The sequence below is a fragment of the Nyctereutes procyonoides genome, unplaced genomic scaffold (assembly GCF_905146905.1).
Source record: "Nyctereutes procyonoides isolate TBG_1078 unplaced genomic scaffold, NYPRO_anot_genome, whole genome shotgun sequence".
Classification (NCBI taxonomy): Eukaryota; Metazoa; Chordata; class Mammalia; order Carnivora; family Canidae; genus Nyctereutes; species Nyctereutes procyonoides.
The window spans coordinates 4521308-4542335 of record NW_026575041.1 but is presented as its reverse complement, the minus strand read 5'-3'; the positions used below and the strand labels follow the sequence as shown (position 1 = coordinate 4542335).

Here is a 21028-nt window from a genome sequence, read left to right as displayed (position 1 = left end):
CCTTATTGGATTTGTGGTCTTCGTCATTAACCCTGGGAGCATGGCTCTATCTAGAGTTCAGATTATGTTTGTAATAATCTGTTTACTGCCTTTCCCTCCAAGTACTGGATTCCATACACCTTGAAAACACAGACCTATATCTTATTAGTGTTTGTTGTTGCTCCTCATATGAGCTTCCTCATAGTACCTGGGACAGATCTTCAATACATCTTACTTTTCTTCCTTCCCTCAGGAATGGGGAGGAGATGACTACTTTAAGAATTCTTCTGATTCTGTTTTTCTAAGACTGTATAAAATGTTGACTGATAAATTTACTCATGTTTTCTTACAAGTGAAAACAGAAAAACTCCTGGAAAACTACCTTGAGAACATTTTTTTTTTAAGTTTGCAAATCACATAGTATTAGAATACAAATTTTTAATTGTCAAATCCCCTCTTTAAGAATGGTTTTTGGGTGCCTTGGTGGCTCAGTCAGTTAAGCGTCTGCCTTTGGCTCAGGTCATGATCTCAGGGTCCTGGGATCAAGTCCCATCTCAGCGGGCTCCCTGCTGAGCAGGGAGTCTGCTCCTCCCCCTTGCTTGTACTCTCTCAAATAAATAAAATCTTTTTTAAAAAAGAATGATTTTTATAAAGCAACATAGGAATTCAGATATGTCTGACTGGAACAGAGAGTCTATTATTTCTCATTCTAGATATTAAATGTCTATCAACATGGCTTGAATTTTTCTAGTAGTCACATTCTACTGATTATTAACATTGATTTGACTGTTGAAATTAAAGTTCTACATCTTTTTTTTGCTCAGGCTGTGCTCATATGTCAGGTCTTCCTCTTCTCATAGAGTTGGCTTTGGGACTCAGATATAAGGCTATATTCTTATCCCAATTAAATTTCACCTTGAAATTTAAGATGGGCTGAATATATATATAGTCTACTTTCCAGCCCCCAGAGATCTTCTTAGATACAGATTGTTACACAAAGCAATCACCATCCCTATAAGCTCCACATTACCATTCAATTAGCTTTCTAAGTTTTTAACTTTGCATATGTTTTCTATATCTTTGTTCAAATGCTTAAGATTGTAATATTATAAAGGGAAGTATGTGTCCCTAGTTCACCAATGTATCCCCAGCACACTGCAGTTTCCAAAATGTACTACTCAATGAACATTTGGCAAGTAAATAACTGAATGAATGGACAAGTTGATCAAGACTAGATCAAAAACAGAGCCCTATGTCATGCCATTAGAAATTTCCCTCTAGACTGATAGTAAGTCATTAAGTGGTTACAAATTGTCCTATTTTTTACTATCGTCTAGCTTACTTACACTTACTCATTTTGCTTCTAAAGGTTTCATTACATAGACTGTCACAAACCTTACTAGAGTTATTGTCTGGATCTACAAATCTAATTATCCTTTCAAAATGGAAACATTAGTCTGGGAGAACCTGTTCTTGTGAATGGTTCATGTAAGAGAAAGGGATTTAATCTTAAAGTTGAAGGAAAGGTAGGTAGGACAACTGTATGCAAGAGAATTGCCACTTAGGGCATTGGAATAGCTTTTCAAAATCATTAAAGGAGAATGCACTGCATGCTCTGAACAGGAAGTGGGTGGTGTGCAAAAGCAAAGAGTACACGAGAGCAATGTCATGAGAGGCAGTCTGGGAAGGTCGATCAGAGCCAAATTACTGTGGACTTTAAATGCCTGAGAAATCTTTTGCATTTCCACAGCACCTACAGCAGTCTTGGACACATGGGAATCACTCAAATACTTGTTGATGGGTTTATTAAATATGATAGTTTCCCAAAGGACCAGAAATCTACTCTAAAGCCTACTTCTACATTCCTCTGTCTAGACCATACACATAGTTAAGAAGAACACATCGTCTCATGGCAGTGGCATCAAATAAGACAGAACACTATTACTACTTATGAAATTAACACTCTCATGGAAAAGTAAATGGTAGCATCGTGGGTGGGAAAATTCTACTAAAGAGAGTTAGGTGGTATGAAAGCATGTGATAATGAATGTGTCAGGTCTAACTAATATGTATCCTCAAAAACAAACAACACTGATGAAGCAACAGTTAAAGAACAATAATCAACTTTTCAGAGTTCTAATTTACAACTTGAATAACTCATTTCAGGCAAAAAGAACCACGTTTGGCATAAGAGCAGGCTAAATCATTCCCAGATTTTTTCATAATACCATCCATGTGCTAAAATGCAAGTTTAATTTAAAATATATTCATTGTACAATAAACATACTTGAGGAAGTACATACAAAAGTATTTCAGAATTAGAAACAATAAAGGAGACAAACTACACTAAGGGCAATATTTTAAAAATTAAAAGGAATACTATATACAATTTTATGCCAATAAACTAAAAACCCAGCAAAGGTAAATGATTTTCTGGAAAACCATAAATTACTAGGTTGCCTCAACAAGAGGATGAAACCTGAATAGATCAATAACCACAAAGAATTTGGAAAGGTAATTAAAGGGGGGTAGGAGGCATCATAGGCTCTGATGGGTTTATGGGTGAGAACTACCATCTAAGTCTAAATTATATAAACTGAAATCACGGAAAGATACAAAGAGCCTCTCAATTTATTTTAGGCTGGGGTAGTTCTCACCAGTTTTGCTTTAGATAGGAAAAGCACATAAAAATAAAGCCATGTGCCTGTTCATCCATAAAGAACTGTAAAATACTAAATAAAACATTAGCAAATCTAACCTAATGCTAATGTATTAAAAAATATCTCATAAGCAAACAAAAATTATCCCAGGATTATACAAAAGGTTTAACATCATTAAATCTGTGTAGTTGAGGATACCTGGGTGGCTCAGCAGTTGAGTGCCTGCCTTCAGCCCAGGGTGTGATCCTGGAGTCCCGGGATTGAGTCCCATGTCGGGTTCCCGCATGGAGCCTGCTTCTCCCTCTGCCTGTGTTTCTGCCTCTCTCTCTCTGTGTGTCTCATGAATAAATACATAAAATCTTTTTAAAAATCTGTGTAGTTGCTATATTAATAGAACACAGAAGAATAACTAGAATCTTTATATTGAGTAAAATCCTTAGTTATACTAGGCATAGAAACATTGTCTTTTTAAAAAGATTTTATTTACTTATCTGAGAGAGACAGAGAGAGAGAGAGAGAGAGAGAGAGAGAGAGAGAGAGAGAGAGAGAGAGAGAATGCACAGTGGGGGGAGGAACAAAGGGAAAAGGAGAGGAAAAAATCTCAAGCAGACTCCACCCTGAGCGTAGAGCCCAACGAGGGGCTCAATTCAATCCCATGATCCTGAGATTATGATTTGAGCTGAAATCAGGAGTGGACACACAGCTGACTGAGCCACCCAAGCACCCTGAAATATTCTTACTTGATAAAAGAAACTTACCAGAAAATTCTAACATATGTGATACTCAATGGTAAACTATCAGAATATGAAGGATATCGTCTGTGGCAAATTAAATTTTCTGAGTATGACTACAAAAATATCTCCCACCTTGTTGCCTTAATATTTCCCTAGCAAGAGGTAGAACCTATTTCTCCATTCTTTGAAACTAAGCAGGCCCTGTGACTATTTTGACAGAGTATGGCAGAAATTACTGTGCTAGTTCTAGGCATAGCCCTTAACTGGCCTACAAACTTCTACTTCCTCTCTGAACACTCATTCTTGGGGAAGCCAGTCTCCAAGTAAGAAATCTGACTACTCTGAGAGTGTCATATGTGAAGAAGCCCAAGCTGGCCATGTGGAGAAGCTGCTTAAAAGAAAAGACAGAGGGACTCCTGGGATTGTCTCTCCCTCTCCCTCCCTCTCTCTCTCTCTCTCTCTCTCTCTCTCTCTCTCTCTCTCATGAATGAATAAATAAATAAATAAAATCTTTTTTTTTAAAAAGAGATAGAGCTGGCCACTCTCCACTGTTCCAGCCATCCTAGCTAAAGCACCAAATATGTAAATGAAGCAATATCTTTATGTCCAACCCAGATGAATCTTCAGATGACTCCACCCACCGTTGTTAACTGACTGCATCTGGCTCACATAAAAACCACTCAAGCTAAGCTCAAGTCATCCCAGAGAACTGTGAGGATCTGAGGATAATAAATTGCCTTAAACTACTAACCCTGGGGATGATTTGATGTTATGATAGAGTACTCATTGTGGAAGACTTAGTCAATAGTAATCTGCAAATGATATAATTATCTACATAACATACCCAAGAGAATCAGTTAAAAACTATTAAATAAATTTTCACAAATGTACTATTTGCCTTTGCCTAGCTCACAGTCATAGATCTTGCATCTTAACCTGGTTAACCAGCTTATATATTTTAATCTTTGATCATGAGAAAGATGGAGCAAGAGGAATATAGTTGAACTAGCATATATTCATTCTAAAAATCCTGATTAAATTTCATCACTCTCAGGCTTCTTTAAAAATAATCCACTGCCTCCATACAGCCTCTCCCACAAAATTAACACTTCTCAATGTCAATACCACTGTCCTGCCATCTGTAATTTCAAGATGATTCTTCTGCTCCTATAGAATCTTCCTACTCTTTATCTCCTTCTCTATCCTTATTGTAATGTCTTGTACCTCCTTACAGACCTTCAAAACTCCTCTAATCCAAGAGTTTTCTTTATTCCTTCCCTTTGAAGACTTCAGAAAAACTACACCAGCTTCTCTTTTCTTTTTTAAGATTGTATTTATTTATTCATGAGAGACACAGAGAGAGAGAAGCAGAGACACAAGCAGAGGGAGAAGCAGGCTCCACGCAGGGAGCCCGACTTGGGACTTGATACCTGGACTCCAGAATCACACCCTTGGACCGTGGGCAGACACTCAACCACTGAGCCACCCAGGTGTCCCTAGCTTCTCTATTCTAAGTCTGTTTTAATGCTCACAAAAATGAGGATACTAAGTACCTTATATATTATTTCATTCAATTCCCATATGTACCGCAAAGTTCAGCACTTGATTAAGTTTATCTTGACATTAATTTTTCCAAATACTAAATCTTATTCAACTAGATAGACAGTAAGCCTCTTGCCTTCTTCTCTTGTGTCCTCTCCCCAACTATATCTTTTTTTCCCACTGTATCTAGCAAAGGGTTGTACACTTTGCAGGTGTTTCATATATACTATATGGTTTTTAAAATCAATTTTGAAATTGTAATTTAAATAATATCCTTCAACTAACTGGCTTTCATAAGAACAGTATATAAAAGAAAATTATTAACCTTGATTAAATCCTCTTTTTAATTAAGGTATAATTTATATAACATTATATTAGTTTTAGGTGCATAACATAATGATTTGATATTTGCATATACTGCAAAAAGATCACCACAATAAGTCCATTGGTTTTCACTATTCTGATCTTTTATGATCAAGCCTTATCCCCTTCATCTCCTTTTGAGAAATTACATGGGTACACACAGAAGCCACATTTTCTAGGATTCTGAATTTTCAGGCTTGTGATAATCAGAGAGACCAATGCAAGGGTTCAAAATGACTTTCCACTTGGTTCTCAGGTTCTAGCAATATGAAATTGTTGTGGACTATGACTTTTAGTGTAAAATGGAAGATTTTTAGATTACTCAATGGTAGAAAATGACATTTCCTTACTTTTAATCTTAACTCTGGACCCCCCCCCAAAAAAAAAAAAAACACTCGTCAGGTTGGAGGGAGGAGATGACAGATACAGTAACAGTAATGAATAACTTTAAAGGAAGCTTTATTGGAAAGATAACACATTTAAGACTTTTTTTTTTTTTAGGTCTTGGTTAAATGTTCCCAGAAAAGGGGCAGCCTGGGTGGCTCAGCAGTTTAGTGCCACATTCAGCCCAGGGTGTGATCCTGGAGACCCAAGATCAAATCCCACGTCAGGCTCCCTGCATGGAGCCTGCTTCTCCCTCTGCCTGTGTCTCTGCCTCTCTCTCTCTCTCTCTCTCTCTCTCTGTGTCTCTCATGAATAAATATATAAAATCTTAAAAAAAAATGTTCCCAGAAAAGTTCTAATTGCCAGGGAAATTAACAATAAAGATATAGAAAAGCATATACAACAATAACAGTCTGACAGAAAGAGTTGGTTTCAGTCATATCCTTGGGTATATACAGATAAAAATAGTTAAATGAGAAAAGCATTTTTATGGAGTTTACTCCTCAAAGTAAATCAATGAATGATGCTTCCTTCATTGAGCAAAACTTCCTACAAAAATATGTCAGCTGAATTAAAATAAATGCCTGATGGTATAGCTGAAAACTTTTGGTGCAAATTCATTTTGTTAAACAAATGGTAACAAACAGTTCAAACTGACAGACAATCCAGAGGCTAACCATTATCAGAGTACGCATCAGAATCACCTGAGCTGCTTTTTTAAAAAAAATACCTAATAACTCATTCTTGAAGCCTCTCAATCAGAATCTACAATAATTAAAATAGAAGTTACCTATAAGAATGAAAAAATATATCGTAAACTCATGATTTTTAAGGTACAATTTTTATAATTAATGAATATTGTCTATAGAAATACAATAGACAATTTAATACATTTGGATTTCATAAAAATAATGTATAGTATAGTGTACTGGTTAAGAGAATAGACTATGGTACCAGTTGTGGTTCAAATCCCAGCTCTATTGCTTAGGAACCATGTGACCTTGCACAGGTTCCCTAACCTTCTGTGCCTCTTCTGGAAAAGAATGATAAAAATAGTACATTCTTCAAAGGTTTTTTATTCTGAGGATTAAAGACTTAGGAAAAATCTATGATTTTATCACTTGAAAAATACTATGATCCTAATTATTATTCCTCTTAAAGCTTATATATTTATTCCAGCAAAAATGCCACTGTCCACGCCCACTCTTGGGAGTTTCCTACAAAACTTGTAGAGTCTCTGAATATCTTCAAAAATGGCCAATCTCGGGATCCCTGGGTGGCACAGCGGTTTGGCGCCTGCCTTTGGCCCAGGGCGCGATCCTGGAGACCCGGGATCGAATCCCACATCGGGCTCCCGGTGCATGGAGCCTGCTTCTCCCTCTGCCTGTGTCTCTGCCTCTCTCTCTCTGTGACTATCGTAAATAAATAAAAATTTAAAAAAAAAATTAAAAAAAAATGGCCAATCTCTATCTTTCCTGGAGGACTTGATATTTTAGAAATCATCAAAAGTAATCTAGGCCAAGTTTTTGTGAATCAGATAGGCAATTGGCTGGATAATGACCTTTCAAAGAAAAGTAAAATGTGATGATATAAACAAGGCAATTTTTTAAAATGTTGTTAGTTACAGAAATAATTAGGTAATTGATTCATTGTCAGTAAGGTCATTCTGGTTAGCCAAAGGACCAAGCTAATGTTAGTATTAAGAGTTATTTTAGGGGATCCCTGGGTGGCTCAGCAGTTTAATGCCTGCCTTCAGCCTAGGGTGTGGTACTGGAGTTCCAGGATCAAGTCCGGCATCGGGCTCCCTGCATGGAGCTTGCTTCTCTCTCTGCCTATGTCTCTGTGTCTCTGTCTCTGTCTGGCTCTGTATCTCTCATGAATAAAGAAAGAAAGAAAGAATTATTTTAGAGGTCGTTTAAATCAATGCTTTCATTTTAAATATGAAAATGAAACCCCAGTTAGTATAAGTGATTTGCCCACAATCTCAGTCAGACTACACCAGTCAGAAAACTGAGATTAAAGCTAAAGATTCTTTTTTTTTAATTTAAATTCAAGTAATTAACATATAATGTATTATTAGTTTCAGAGGTAGGGTTCAGTGATTCAGCAGTTGTATATAATACCCAGTGCTCATTACATCATGTGCCCTCCTTAATGCACATCACCCATTTACCCCATCCTTCCACCTCCTACCCCTCCCCTCCAGTGACCCTCAATTTGTTTCCTATAAAAGAGTCTCTTAGGGTCTGTCTCTCTCCCTGAGTATGTCTTGTCTTATTTTTTCCTCTCTTCCCCTATGATCCTCTGTTTTGTTTCTTAAACTCCACAAATAAGTGAGATCATATGATAACTGTTTTTCTCTGATTGACTTATTTCGCTTAGCATAATCTTAATACCCTCTAATTCCATCCACATCATTGCCAATAAAGCCCAAGATTCTTAACATCCAGTTCATTTCCTCCCCTACATCACACTGCCTTGTCATCCTCTTGGTCACATCTGCATGCTACATTTATACTCATACAAATGGTCTTACTGATGGTATTAAAAAGTAAAAAAGTTGCTCCCAGAAACTAAAAGGTTTACATAGAACCCCCTATTGCCAATACATGTGATTAATTTTACTCATTTTGGATTTTAGTATAATGTTTCAGAATTGGCTTAACAAATTTCTCCATTTGGCCCACTATCTGAAGAAAATGAGCAAATACAGAATTCCTTCTAGATTGGCAGTTCTGTTGCAGTTTTAACTGGACACAAATCAAAGTTACTGCAGTGTCTCTAAAGACATGTTCCTACCAGCATATTACTACTTATAACTCTTGAAGTCTTTTCCAAAAAAATAAACAAGCACAACTCTCCTTTTTCCTCCCTCTTTATCCCATTAGACCTCTAATTTATTACCATTCTCACACACTCACAAATGCCTCACAAGTCTTTTGGTCACTGATAAGCAAAAACCAATCTGAATAGGGTGAGACTTTACAGTCTCGTAGTCTTTAGACCATATATTTATGAGGTCTCCTGAGTTCTACAGAGTATGCATGCATGTATGTCTGCATATATGCATATGTATATATAGAAGTATATGTATGTTTTTATGGCTGAATATGTGTGTGCATGGGATTATATATGGATGCTTTGCTAAAATAAAAAGGACATTCAATTAGAAGCCAAAAGATCTGGTTCAAACTCTGTTCTACCAATTTAAGAGCTGGATTTAGAGGATATTCTATAACCTCTCTAAGCATCTCTAAGTTTGGAGTTCTCTATGGAGAGGGAGGAGAGCCTATTAATCTTTTAAATTCCCATTCTACTATATTTGGTCCATAGTGGGCTTTTCATAAATTTGTTTCAGTTCAAATTTGAAAGGGAAAGAGAGAAAATGACACAGAGGTACAAAGATATGGTTTACATCTTTCACAAAAGAAGAGTGTAAAGTCATTTCTTTTTTTCCCCGAAGTCACTAAAATGTTCTACAAGACATCAAAATCCTTAAAAACAGTCTAATTTATTCCACTCTGGCCAAGATACAGTAGTAGAGACTGTATTTATCCTCCCAACTGAAACAACTAAAAAAAACTAAGAAAACATATGAAACAAGGGTTCTCAAAACACTGGCTATCAGGTAAGAAAAGAGAGTAAAACTTGAGAGTAAGGAAACACACGAGGTGAGCTATATGACTGCTCCAACCCTACTGTCTGGAGAAAGTTTCCAGGCTGACACACAGGGAAAGGGATTCCAATAGGGTAAGGTGGTCTCCCTGAACTGAAAAGCTGGGAGTCCAGAAACCATAGCCCACTAGAGAAAGCTGCATACAAAACACTCCAGAGATCTGGAAAGGATCACATTCAAGTATTCAGCCATGTACTGATTAGTGAATCACTGGAGGAAACTACCCAAAGCCCAAGAAAGAACTACACAAAATTTTTCTAGAAGAAAAAATAGGCAGAGATCGCACAGGGCCAAGAATAATGCCTATTCCCCCGCAAAGCACCGAGAAGAGTTCTGTTTCAGAAACAGATAAAATTAACCCTAGACTAAATGATGTTCTAATCCAGGCTTATGAAGCTTAGTAAGATGTCGAAGGATCAAAATTTTTCCAAGTAATGTAACTATATCACAGAATAAATCTCAAGAATATTTATAGGACTAAAAAAAAAAAAAAACCCAGGAAACAACAAGGCAAAATTAACAATGCCTGGCGTCCGATCAAAAATTACCACACATGCAAAGAAGCAGGAAATAGAATATAAAATGAATGGCAAAATCAATCAATCAATAGGAGTCTGGGAAGACAGTGGTGATGACAATGGATAAAAAAAGAAAAGAAAGAGAGGGAGGAAGAAGAGAGAAGAGAATGAAAACAATGCATCAAAAATGACCCAGAATTATTAGAGATGATACAATTAGTACAGGGCCATTGAAACAGTTATTACAACTGTAATTCATATGTTCAAAAGCTAGAGAAAAGATTGAACATGTTAAACAGAGAAATGGAAAAAACTTTAAAGACCCAAATGACAAAAAAAGAGACCCAAATGGAACTTTTGGAGTTGAAAACTACAATACTTGAAATGAAAAAAAAAATTTCTTGATGGATTAACAGACTAGATAGTATGGAAGAAAAGATTACCTGAAGACATACTAAATGTCTACAGATATTTGGATAGGAAACATTCAAAATGAGAAAGAAATAAGATGAAAACAAAAACAGAAACAAACAAGACATCAGTTATTGGTGGGACAACTTCACCAGGCTCAATATAAATGTAACTCTAGTCCAAGAAGAGAAAATAGTGGAGGAAGACACAGAAATTTTTTTTGAAAAATTAATGACTGAAAATTTTCCAAATTTGATGAACACTACAAACCCAGATCCAAAACTCCCAACAAATCCTAAAGATAAGAAGGACAAGGAAAACTATACCATGATACATCATAGTCAAATTGCAGTAATAAAGAGGAAATCTTAATAGCAGCCTGAGAAAAAGTCAATTACATAAAAGGGAACAAATCCAAGAATGACAGATTTCTCCTCAGAAACAACATAAGCCAGAAGACACAGAGCAACATCTTTAAGAATTTTTAAAAAATGAAATAAAATAAAATACCTTAAACTAGATTTCCATACTCAGCAAAACTATCTTTTGAAAACTAAGATAATATTAAGATGGTTTTAGAGATACAAAAAGGTGAAAGAGTTCAATTATCAGCAGACATACACCACAAGAAGTGCAAAAGTAAAACTTCAGGCGTAAGAAAAGTGATACTAGATACAGAAGGAATGAAGAGTCTCAGAAATAGTAACTGTGTGAGCAAAAATAAAGACCATTATTATTTAAATTTCTTAAAAGTTAATCAACTATTTAAAGCAAAAAGAACAATATATTGTAGGGTTGGTTAACATGTAGAAGTAAAATACATGATAATAATAGCAAAAAGGCTGGTAAGAGAAAAATGTACACTGATGTGAACATTTTATACTGCATGTGAAGTCATATGCTATCACTTTAAGATGTACATTATAAACCCTAAAGCAACTACTACAATAACAAAACAAAAAACTAAAGCTAATAGAGCCAACAAAGGAAATAAAATCTAAAATTACACAGATAAAGAGAAAAAGGAGAACAAAGAACAAATGGAACAAATTGAGCACAGAAAACAAGATGGCAGGTTTAAACTCAGCAATAGCAGTAATTTATATAAATTAAAAGTAGTCCAAAAACTGCAATTAAAGGGTAAAGACTGTCATACTAGATTTTTTTTAACAAATCTTTTAAACTTTTATTTTTTTATTTATTTATTTTTTTTTAATTTTTTATTTTATTTATGATAGTCACAGAGAGAGAGAGAGGCAGAGACACAGGCAGAGGGAGAAGCAGGCTCCATGCACCGGAAGCCCAATGTGGGATTCGATCCCGGGTCTCCAGGATCACGCCCTGGGCCAAAGGCAGGCGCCAAACCGCTGCGCCACCCAGGGATCCCTGTCATACTAGATTTTAAAAAAAGACAAGACCCAACTTCATGCTATCCACAAGGAACTCGCTTTAAATATGAAAATGTAAAACACATTAAAATACAAAAAGCAATCAGGAAAAGATGTCTAGTGCTAACCCTACTCAAAAGAAAACTAGGGCACTTGGGAGGCTCAGTCGGCTAAGCGTCTGACTCTTGATTTTGGTTCAGGTCATGATGTCAGGATCATGGGATTGAGCCCTGCACTGGGCTTTGTACTCAGTGTGAAGTCTGCTCAAAATGCTCTCTCTCCCTCTTGTTCTGCCCTCTCCCTCTCAATAAATAAATAATCTTTAAAAATAAATAAATTATTATAGTAATAATAATAAATAAATTATTATATTATACTTCACATGCAGTATAAAACAGATTACAATCCATTGGATCACAAAGGAATCTGTGAGTCCACACTGATAGAAATAAATAAATGAGGAAGAGATGAGTACTTCTCTCTTTACAGGAGGATGTTAACTGATAAATGCAGAAGAGGTGATGGAATTAGAAAATACCAGCATCATAATAATAATTAATTCCTCCAAGAAACATCAATGTATGTTAAAACTGAGGGATGAAATTTAATGAGAAATGAAATACTTACATAATCTAAAAGCACTCCCCCCCATACAAAATACTTATAGATTGCAAAGTTAAAAAGGGCAGCTTCACAGAGGAGAAACTTGGCAGACACCACTCTAAGCAAGTGTTCAGTTACCACCATAAGTAATGAGGCAAATATAAGTTGTACACCACTTGACGGGATGTAAGAATACAACATCACTTTTATAATATTCCTTAAAAAAAATATAACCTGAATCTCTTTGTGAGGCAACATCAGACAAATCAAAATCGGGAAACATTACAAAGTAAATGGCCTAAAATCTTTTTTTTTTTTTTAAGAAAAATGAGGATGATTTGTATTTGTTGATATAAAAAGATGTAGTATGGGTACAGGCATCTCAAGGACAAAATGTAAATATATTCTGAAGAATGTGATATTTTATGTGAATAGATGGTCAAGGACATTTTCCAAGTGATTATTTCTTAGGAGGGTCCCTGGGGGCTCAACCACAGGAGCAGGACTTACTTTTAATTAGGAATCACTGTATTTTCTGCTTTCATGTGCTTCATGGATTAATTATTTTTAAAAAACCCGTAATTGTCCACTTTCCAAATTAAAGGGGAAATGTGGGTAGGGAATGGGGTGTGAATATAATTTGACCATACTAAGAAACATAAAGAAGTCACAACAGTCAAACATAAAACCTACACAGAAATAAAAGATGGGAAAAAAATCAAGTATTCAATCTCAGCTATCCCAATAAATATGCAAAAGATAAATTCCCCTATCAAAAGATACACTGGTAAGACAATAAAGATAAAATCTATCTGCATGCTTTTAAAAACGCTCACTAAAATTTTTTTCAAAGGAAAACAGTAAAATTAAGACATGAGAAAAGATACAAAGTCAATGCAAATTGAAAGAAAGGCTGAGTGGTACTATTAGCAGCAGACAAAAGAGAATTAAGGTTCCAAAGGAGGACTCAGGACAGGTGTGACTTCTGAGGTACAGGGCTCTGTTGAGTGCATCCTCACCTGCTGCTTCTAGCCCTTTCCTTCACATCTCCCAGACATTATCCCATTTTAGAATACCATTTGGAACCCCATTTTAGACTGTAAGAATACCACATGACAGCCTCTTTTTCAGTTTTGAGGATGCAATCCATTCTGGTTATTTTTTTTTAATTTTTATTTATTTTATGATAGAGAGAGAGAGAAAGAGAGAGAGAGAGAGAGAGGCGCAGAGACACAGGCAGAGGGAGAAGCAGGCTCCATGCACTGGGAGCCCGACGTGGGATTCGATCCCGGGTCTCCAGGATCGCGCCCTGGGCCAAAGGCAGGTGCCAAACTGCTGCGCCACCCAGGGATCCCTCATTCTGGTTATTGAGGCCTGGAAGGCACATCCTGGGAATGTCAGTATTGAATGAAGATAAGATATAAGAGCCTCCACTGGGATCCCTGGGTGGCGCAGCGGTTTAGCGCCTGCCTTTGGCCCAGGGCGCGATCCTGGAGACCCGGGATCGAATCCCACGTCGGGCTCCCGGTGCGTGGAGCCTGCTTCTCCCTCTGCCTGTGTCTCTGCCTCTCTCTCTCTCTCTCTCTCTCTCTGTGACTATCATAAATAAATAAATAAATAAAAAAATAAGAGCCTCCACTGTTTCCTGGTTTTGAACACTGCATAGAAGGATATGTGATGCTGAGTCACGGTAGCCACTTTTGAGGACAATAGAATCACAACCAGAAAGGCAAGAGCATCACCAAGAAGCTGACCAACATCCCTGGATGGTTGAGCTGCTGAATTAACAGATCCTAGATGTATCTTCTTGTCTCTTCCCCCTTACCATTATTTTTCACAAGTATTCAGGTCACAAAAGATCAGGAAAGGTAAGACTTTCCCCACACAGGAAGAGAGTAAGCAGCCATGATTAAGTATGTAACATGGGATCCCAGACTGGATCTAAATCACTAATTGATTATAACAGGATATAACTCGGGAAGAGCCAAATGATGAGATGCAGAGGGTCAATATCTAGAAGTTCCTGTGGCTTCTCCAAGTGCACCTCCTCAAACCTCCACATGTCCACCCGCCTAACATCTTTCAAAATGCCAAAATCATAAAAGTCAAGGAAAGACACAGGAACTGTTTCAGACTGGCAGAGAACAGACATGGTCACTAAATGCAATGTGTGCCCCTGGATGGAATCCTGTAGTTATAAAAGACATTGAGACAACTGGAGAAACATGTATGCGGTGTGTGAGTTAGATGGTAGTGATGTGTCCATGTAAACTTCCTTATTCTTATGGTTGTACTATGATTATAAAGAATTTTCTCATTCATAGAAAATAGTCTCATTTATTTAGATCATCTCCCTAATTTACTCTCAGATGAGTGGAGGAGGGAGAAGCTTTTAATACTTCTTCTGCAATGGTTCTACAAATTTGAAAATATTGCAAAGGAAAAAAGACTTAAAATGCTCAAAACACAAAAGCAGGGGGTACTGGAAGGAGATAGTAGTATCCCTAACTCTTCCCTAAGACAGCCTGTCCAAACCCTAATTCTGTGGAGATAAAGATCAATCCAGTGACATTAATATAGCATTTAACCATGCTTTTATAACAAACACACAAAAGGGGGAAAAAAACTACCCTTTTCTCAACTGATAACATTTCACAATGCGGTCAACAGCTGCTTCAGTAATAATCCATATGGTAGCAGTTTTGTAGGGGCTGAGCTTTCAGTAACTAACGGTTATTTCCATTGCAATCAGAAATATGCTACACAGGGATCCCTGGGTGGCGCAGCGGTTTGGTGCCTGCCTTTGGCCCAGGGTGTGATCCTGGAGACCCAGGATCAAATCCCACGTCAAACTCCCGGTGCATGGAGCCTGCTTCTCCCTCTGCCTATATCTCTGCCTCTCTCTCTCTCTCTCTGTATGACTATCATAAAAATATATATATATATATATATATATATATATATATGCTACACAGAATATCTATACAATCCTGCTGACATCATAGAGGACCTCTCATGCAAATTAAAACTTTCCAGATAACCGTATCAGTTTATCATTTTTAATTGTCAAAAACAAATTTTTAATGTACCCACTCTGTATAGGAATATATCTTCGACATATTATTCACTTTCCTGGTTTCTGAAAATGGGTACCATGAAAATAATGAGACTTCTTCAAGATAATTGTGAACATCAGCAAGATCCTGAGGCTTACTGAAGAGACTGCCCTATATCATACAGTCCTATGTCATATGCTCTTAAAATTACTGTCAGCTTTTAATTTTTTTTTCTGCCTTTCCTCTCTCTATAAGGCTTTCACATAACATTTCTCAGAGGTTTCAATGTGCGTGCCACTAGCATCACTAAATTGTATCACTTATTCTACCATGGACCTGAAGACCAAGTCATCATAATTTGTAGAATGGCACACAAAAGTTAAGCTGTTTCTGAAGGGGGCCTATAGATTCTTCCTATGCATAAAATATAGACCTTTGTAGACATGAGATGCTTTTGCAGTTTAACAGGTGTTTATGCTCACTTTTCTTTTTTTTAAGTAGACTCCATGCCCTGCATGGATCCCAACACAGGACCTGAACTCACAACCGAGATCAAAATCTGAGCTGAGATCATGAGTTAGACACTTAACAGACTGAGCCACCCGGGTGCCCCTTTTTATGCTTACTTTTAAATTATTGCTTAGCTGTTAGAAATTGGTATTACCAAATAAATTACTTTATTTCAATTTTCAAGGAAGGTATTTCATTTTTCTAAGAAAGTGGGTTGGGATTTATATATCCAATCATAGGAAACGGGATGTTGTATTTAAAAAGAAAAAAAAAAGCCAAGAAGTCCATCTACTGGATCTTCCTTGACTCTTGGGAAATTCTTCTGGTATTAAGTCACAACATAAAATTACAGTCCTTTGCTAAGACCAGTCATAGTTGAATCTATAGTAATATTATGAAGAGTATTTCTTTGTGGCTCAATTTTCAAAATTATCCTATAGAGCTCCTGGGTGGTTCAGTCAGTTAAGCATCTGCCTTATGCTCAGGTCATGTTCCCGGGGTCCTAGGATCAAGCCCCATGTCAGGCTCCCTGCTCGGCAGCAGGAAGTCTGCTTCTCCCTCTACCCCTCCCCCGTGCGTGTGTGCGTGCGCGCATGCGTGCATGAGCACATGCACTCTCCCCCTCTCAAATAAATAAAATCTTAAAAAAAAAGTTACCCTATAGACAATGCACAGAAGGGCTAATTATAATGACACAACAAAATGTAATTTTCTTTTAAACTTGATAATGTAAGAATAAGGTAAGTAACAAAAACACAGAGGAGGTAGAGAGAGAGAGAAAAAGTGGCAGATACTGCAAAAGTGCTAAATTTCTCATCTTTCATTGTCCAAAGCCAAGAGTCACCATCTAAAGTTTATCAAGTAACAGAAACAAAGTATATTATTTCAAGTTTTCGTAGTAATAACCATCATAGAGGAAAACAGTATGTGGTAAAGTTAGTGCTAAGGAATGAGACTGGGGCAGCCTTGGGGAAGGTAGAAAAGGAACTTTTATTTTAGAGTCTGGTTTAAAAAATCAGTATGCAGGTTACATTTAATTTTTTTAAAGGCATGGAGATAGGGGTGGTAGAGAAAGAAAAGGAAAGAAAGACTTTTTCCCCAGGAGGTTTCCCATGACCACCCTAGAATATTTCTGGAGAAGGAAGCATGGGACATTATCAGAGCATTTGTTACAAGGTACCATGTTTCTGAGCCTAGTTGTCTGACCAACCCAAAGATTAAAATCTTGAAGGCTGGGATCATATCTTACTTATTACTTTTTGTATTCCTAGCACATAACTAGTATAGTAACTAGAAGAAAAATAAACAGCTACTGAATGAATGAACAACATTTAAATGATGGTCATAGTGAATAAAACTGATAATACCAAGTCTTCATTTAGAAACAGCATTAAAAAAAGGGAAATAAACCCCCCAAAATCGTAAAATGAACACCAACATTTATAGTTGTGTCATGCTAACTAGATCTCACCAAAAAATTCATTTTGAAAAGAAACTTTTGATGAATTACAAGGAAAGGCTTGAAGAAATTTAAAAGACAAAACAAAGAAAAAAAAAAACCCTAACACCTTGCCTTTTCCATTTGCTTTCCATCAGAGGCCCCATTCACCACCTCCTATGAGTAGTCTAAACTCAGTATCAAATATGGGCTGCCTTGCAGATGCCAGCACATACTGTGCTGGTTCAAAATATTTTATAGAGTGGTGAATTTATTTATGTATAAACAATATTTCAAGTCTATTCAAGTGGCTCCACAGAGTAATTCCACATGACAACTTTTTTCTACCATCAGAATCTACTTATATTAAAAAGAAAACCATAGTTTAAAAACAAGCACTTAGAAGTCTTGGTTTCCAAGGCTACAGGGAACAGCTTAATGTTTGAAGCATCAAAACTGGAATGCCTAGCACATTTTGAATAAGTATATTTTTTCTCTGAACAATGATAAAACTTTCTTTTTCTGTGTGCTCTATAAAAAGGTTTTATAATAATAGTTTATCATATAAGTAATCACTAAGTTAGACATTCATTTTTAGCCTTGAAAACACATCTGAAGTTAGCTATTTCACCAGATTTGCTCTTCAGCTCCAAAGTTTGAAAAAGTGCTAGGATTAGCACTTTGATCCTTTGATCACACATGCACACAGACCCCAAAAAAGCCATAATGGAATTGTGATGGGGTCTAAACAGTTTTAAAAGACTTTCAGTAAGCACGTAAATTGCACGTAAATTGTACTGAAGCAATGTATTCTGTTAAAAACAGCATAGAGCAGAAGAGGCCTCAAACTTCCGGAGGGTGCCAAGAAAGTGTTGTACAACCTTGGACAAGTTATTAAACCTTGCTAAGTCTCAATTTCCTCCTTTGCCTATTGTGCCGAGTTGTTGAAAGGATTAAATAGGATAATAAAATATGCACAACTCCTAGCACCATATTTGCACGGAATGGGCATTAAAAAAAAGAAGCTAGCAATGAAGAGATAAGAAGGTATCTTTATACAAAGATAACAATGAGGAAAAAAAGATAATAATGCAAAGTTAATAAAAGTAAGAGTGCAGGCAACGAATGCTTGATAAGTGCAGCAAGGGTACAGGAAATGAAGTGAGGTCCAAGAAGGCTTCCTAGAGTAGAAGAATGTGATCTACATCTGGAAGAATGTATTTAACATGTCAGGCAAGCATTCACTACCTTTTTGCATGCTGTTACCTGGCGTAATCTTCTGCTCCTTACACTGCCTGACAAACTCCCATTTATTCTTTATTAATTTAACACCTACCATGTGCTAGGGAATAGACTAAGCACTAGAGGCTATAATAGTAGGCAAGATAAACCAGATTCCCTGTCCCCATAAAAGGTTATAATCCACTGGAAGAAACAGAGTAATTAAATAGACAGTTACACATCACCATGTAAAGTTTTATTTTTTTTAATTTTTTATTTATTCATGATAGACAGACAGAGAGAGAGGCAGAGACACAGCCAGAGGGAGAAGCAGGCTCCATGCCGGGAGCCCGACACGGGACTCGATCCCGGGACTCCAGGGTCACGCCCTGGGCCAAAGGCAGGCACCAAACTGCTGAGTCACCCAGGGATCCTCACTATGTAAAGTTTTATAATAGGAGACAGCAAGATGCAGGGGTGCCTCGCTGGCTACGTTGGTACAGCATGCAATTCTTAATCTCAAGGTCATGAGTTCAAGCCCCTGGTTGGGCATGGAACCTACTTCACACACACACACACACACACACACACACACGGTACAGTGTGTAGCTCACAACAAGATGGCAAGGTGCTTCCTTTCTCTCCTCCACCAACACAGTTCCCTAAGTGAAGATACCACTGAGTATGCTAAGGCCAAGATTTCAAGTAGGATTAGGTAGGAGGCTCCCTTCTTCTTAAACTACCTGCTTTCACCAAGCCTTCTTCCAGAGAGCAGCCCTGATTATTATACTTTTCCTTTGGGTATCTGCTCATAAAACAGCACTCTTTCATTTTGTTATTGTTTCTTTTGTACAGAGCTCCCACTAGAACTGATACTGAGGAGCGACTGAAGGAGTAACATAATAAGACCCTACTAATAGCAGGTTCTCAATAAAGATTTGTTGCTAGTGACATTGTTTTTTTTAAAGATTTTATTTATTTATTCATTGGAGATACAGAGAGAAAGAGAGGCAGAGACAAAGGCAGAGGGAGAAGTAGGCTCCATGCAGGGAGCCTGATGTGGGACTTGATCTCAGGTCTCCAGGGTCACGCCCTGGGCCAAAGGCAGCGCTAAACCACTGAGCCACCTGGGCTGCCTGCTAGTGACATTTTATTTCAAATTATTGACCTACATTCTTTTCTTAGATTACTGGATTACTAAACCCTATACCTAACTCATGCCAAAATTCTCAACGTTTACCACACAGTATGTTCCATGGTTTATACTAATTACCCTTAGTTTCTATACACAGTCCCACAATTATATAGTTATAACTGTTTGAACATCAAGACTGTTAGAAAACCCATAAACCTAATCTAATAGCAATAAAAACATCAGACATTTCAATAGAAGGACATTCTACAAAGCACCTGACATCCTTAAAACTATCAAAGTCATCAACAACAAGAAAAGTCTGAGAAACTCTAACAATGAAGAGGAACCTCAGGGAACATCATGACTCAAGGTAATGTGGTATCTAGAATAGGATCCTGGAGGAGGACATCTGAATAAAATACAAACTCTAGTTAGTAATAATATATTAATATTGATTCACTAATCATAACAAGTACACCACTGCGAGGTAATAGAAAATATATATATTGATTTTTGCCCCCAGTACCTGGCACAGAGCTCCTAAAACTCTCGTAATTTCCTAAATCATAAAAACATTAGGAGCACTCCAGTTCCTAATAAACAGTTTCTAAGTTCCTTGGGATTTCTGGGATCTAGCAGTATCTTTGCTCAAATGAGACAACTCTTGGTGGGCTCCTGGAATGGGGGCTAATCATCAAAAAGACCAAACCATGATTAGAAGCTTGGAATTTTCAGCCCTGTGTCCCATTTACAGAGCGGGTAAAGAGGCTAGAAATGAAGTTAATAACCAATCCCGGTAACATGAGGCTGAAAGAGCTTCTGGGTTGCTGAACATGGAAAGGGGCACACCAGGAAAGGGCCTGGAAACTTCACATCCCTTCCCACCTACCTTGCTTTATACATCCATTCCATCTGAATGTTCATATCCTTTTATAATAAACTAGTAAACAAGTAAACTGTTTTCCTGAGTTCAGTGAACCACTCCAGCAAACTGATCAAACCTGTGGAGCAGGTTGTAGAGACCTCTGATTTACAGCTGGCTGGTCAGGAGCACAGGTGACACCCTGGACTTGAGACTGGCATCTGAAGTGGGGTAGAAGCAGTCTTGGAGGACTGAGCCCTTAACCTGTGGGATCTGACACCATCTCCAAATAGACAGCATTAGAACTGAGCTAAATTGTGGGACACCCAGAAGGTGCTGCAGAATTGCTTGGTGTCAGAAAACTCCACGCACATCTGTGTCACAAGTGCTGTGAGGCAGTCATGTGACAGTGAAGGAGAAACAAGGAGGACTGAGGTTTTCCTACTCGAACTTACTAACACAAGATACTGAGGAGGGGAAACTGGGTATAGGGTAAATGGAAACTCTCTGTACTATCTTAACCATGTTTCAGAAAAACACTTTGTAAT

The 21028-nt window shown here is 37.4% G+C and overlaps 1 protein-coding gene across 5 annotated transcripts in view; it reads right to left on the bottom strand.

Annotated features, from left to right (window-relative positions):
* The window catches only part of UVRAG (UV radiation resistance associated), a 309399-nt gene that overhangs the window by 179999 nt on the left and 108372 nt on the right, over positions 1-21028 (bottom strand). The window lies entirely within an intron of this gene.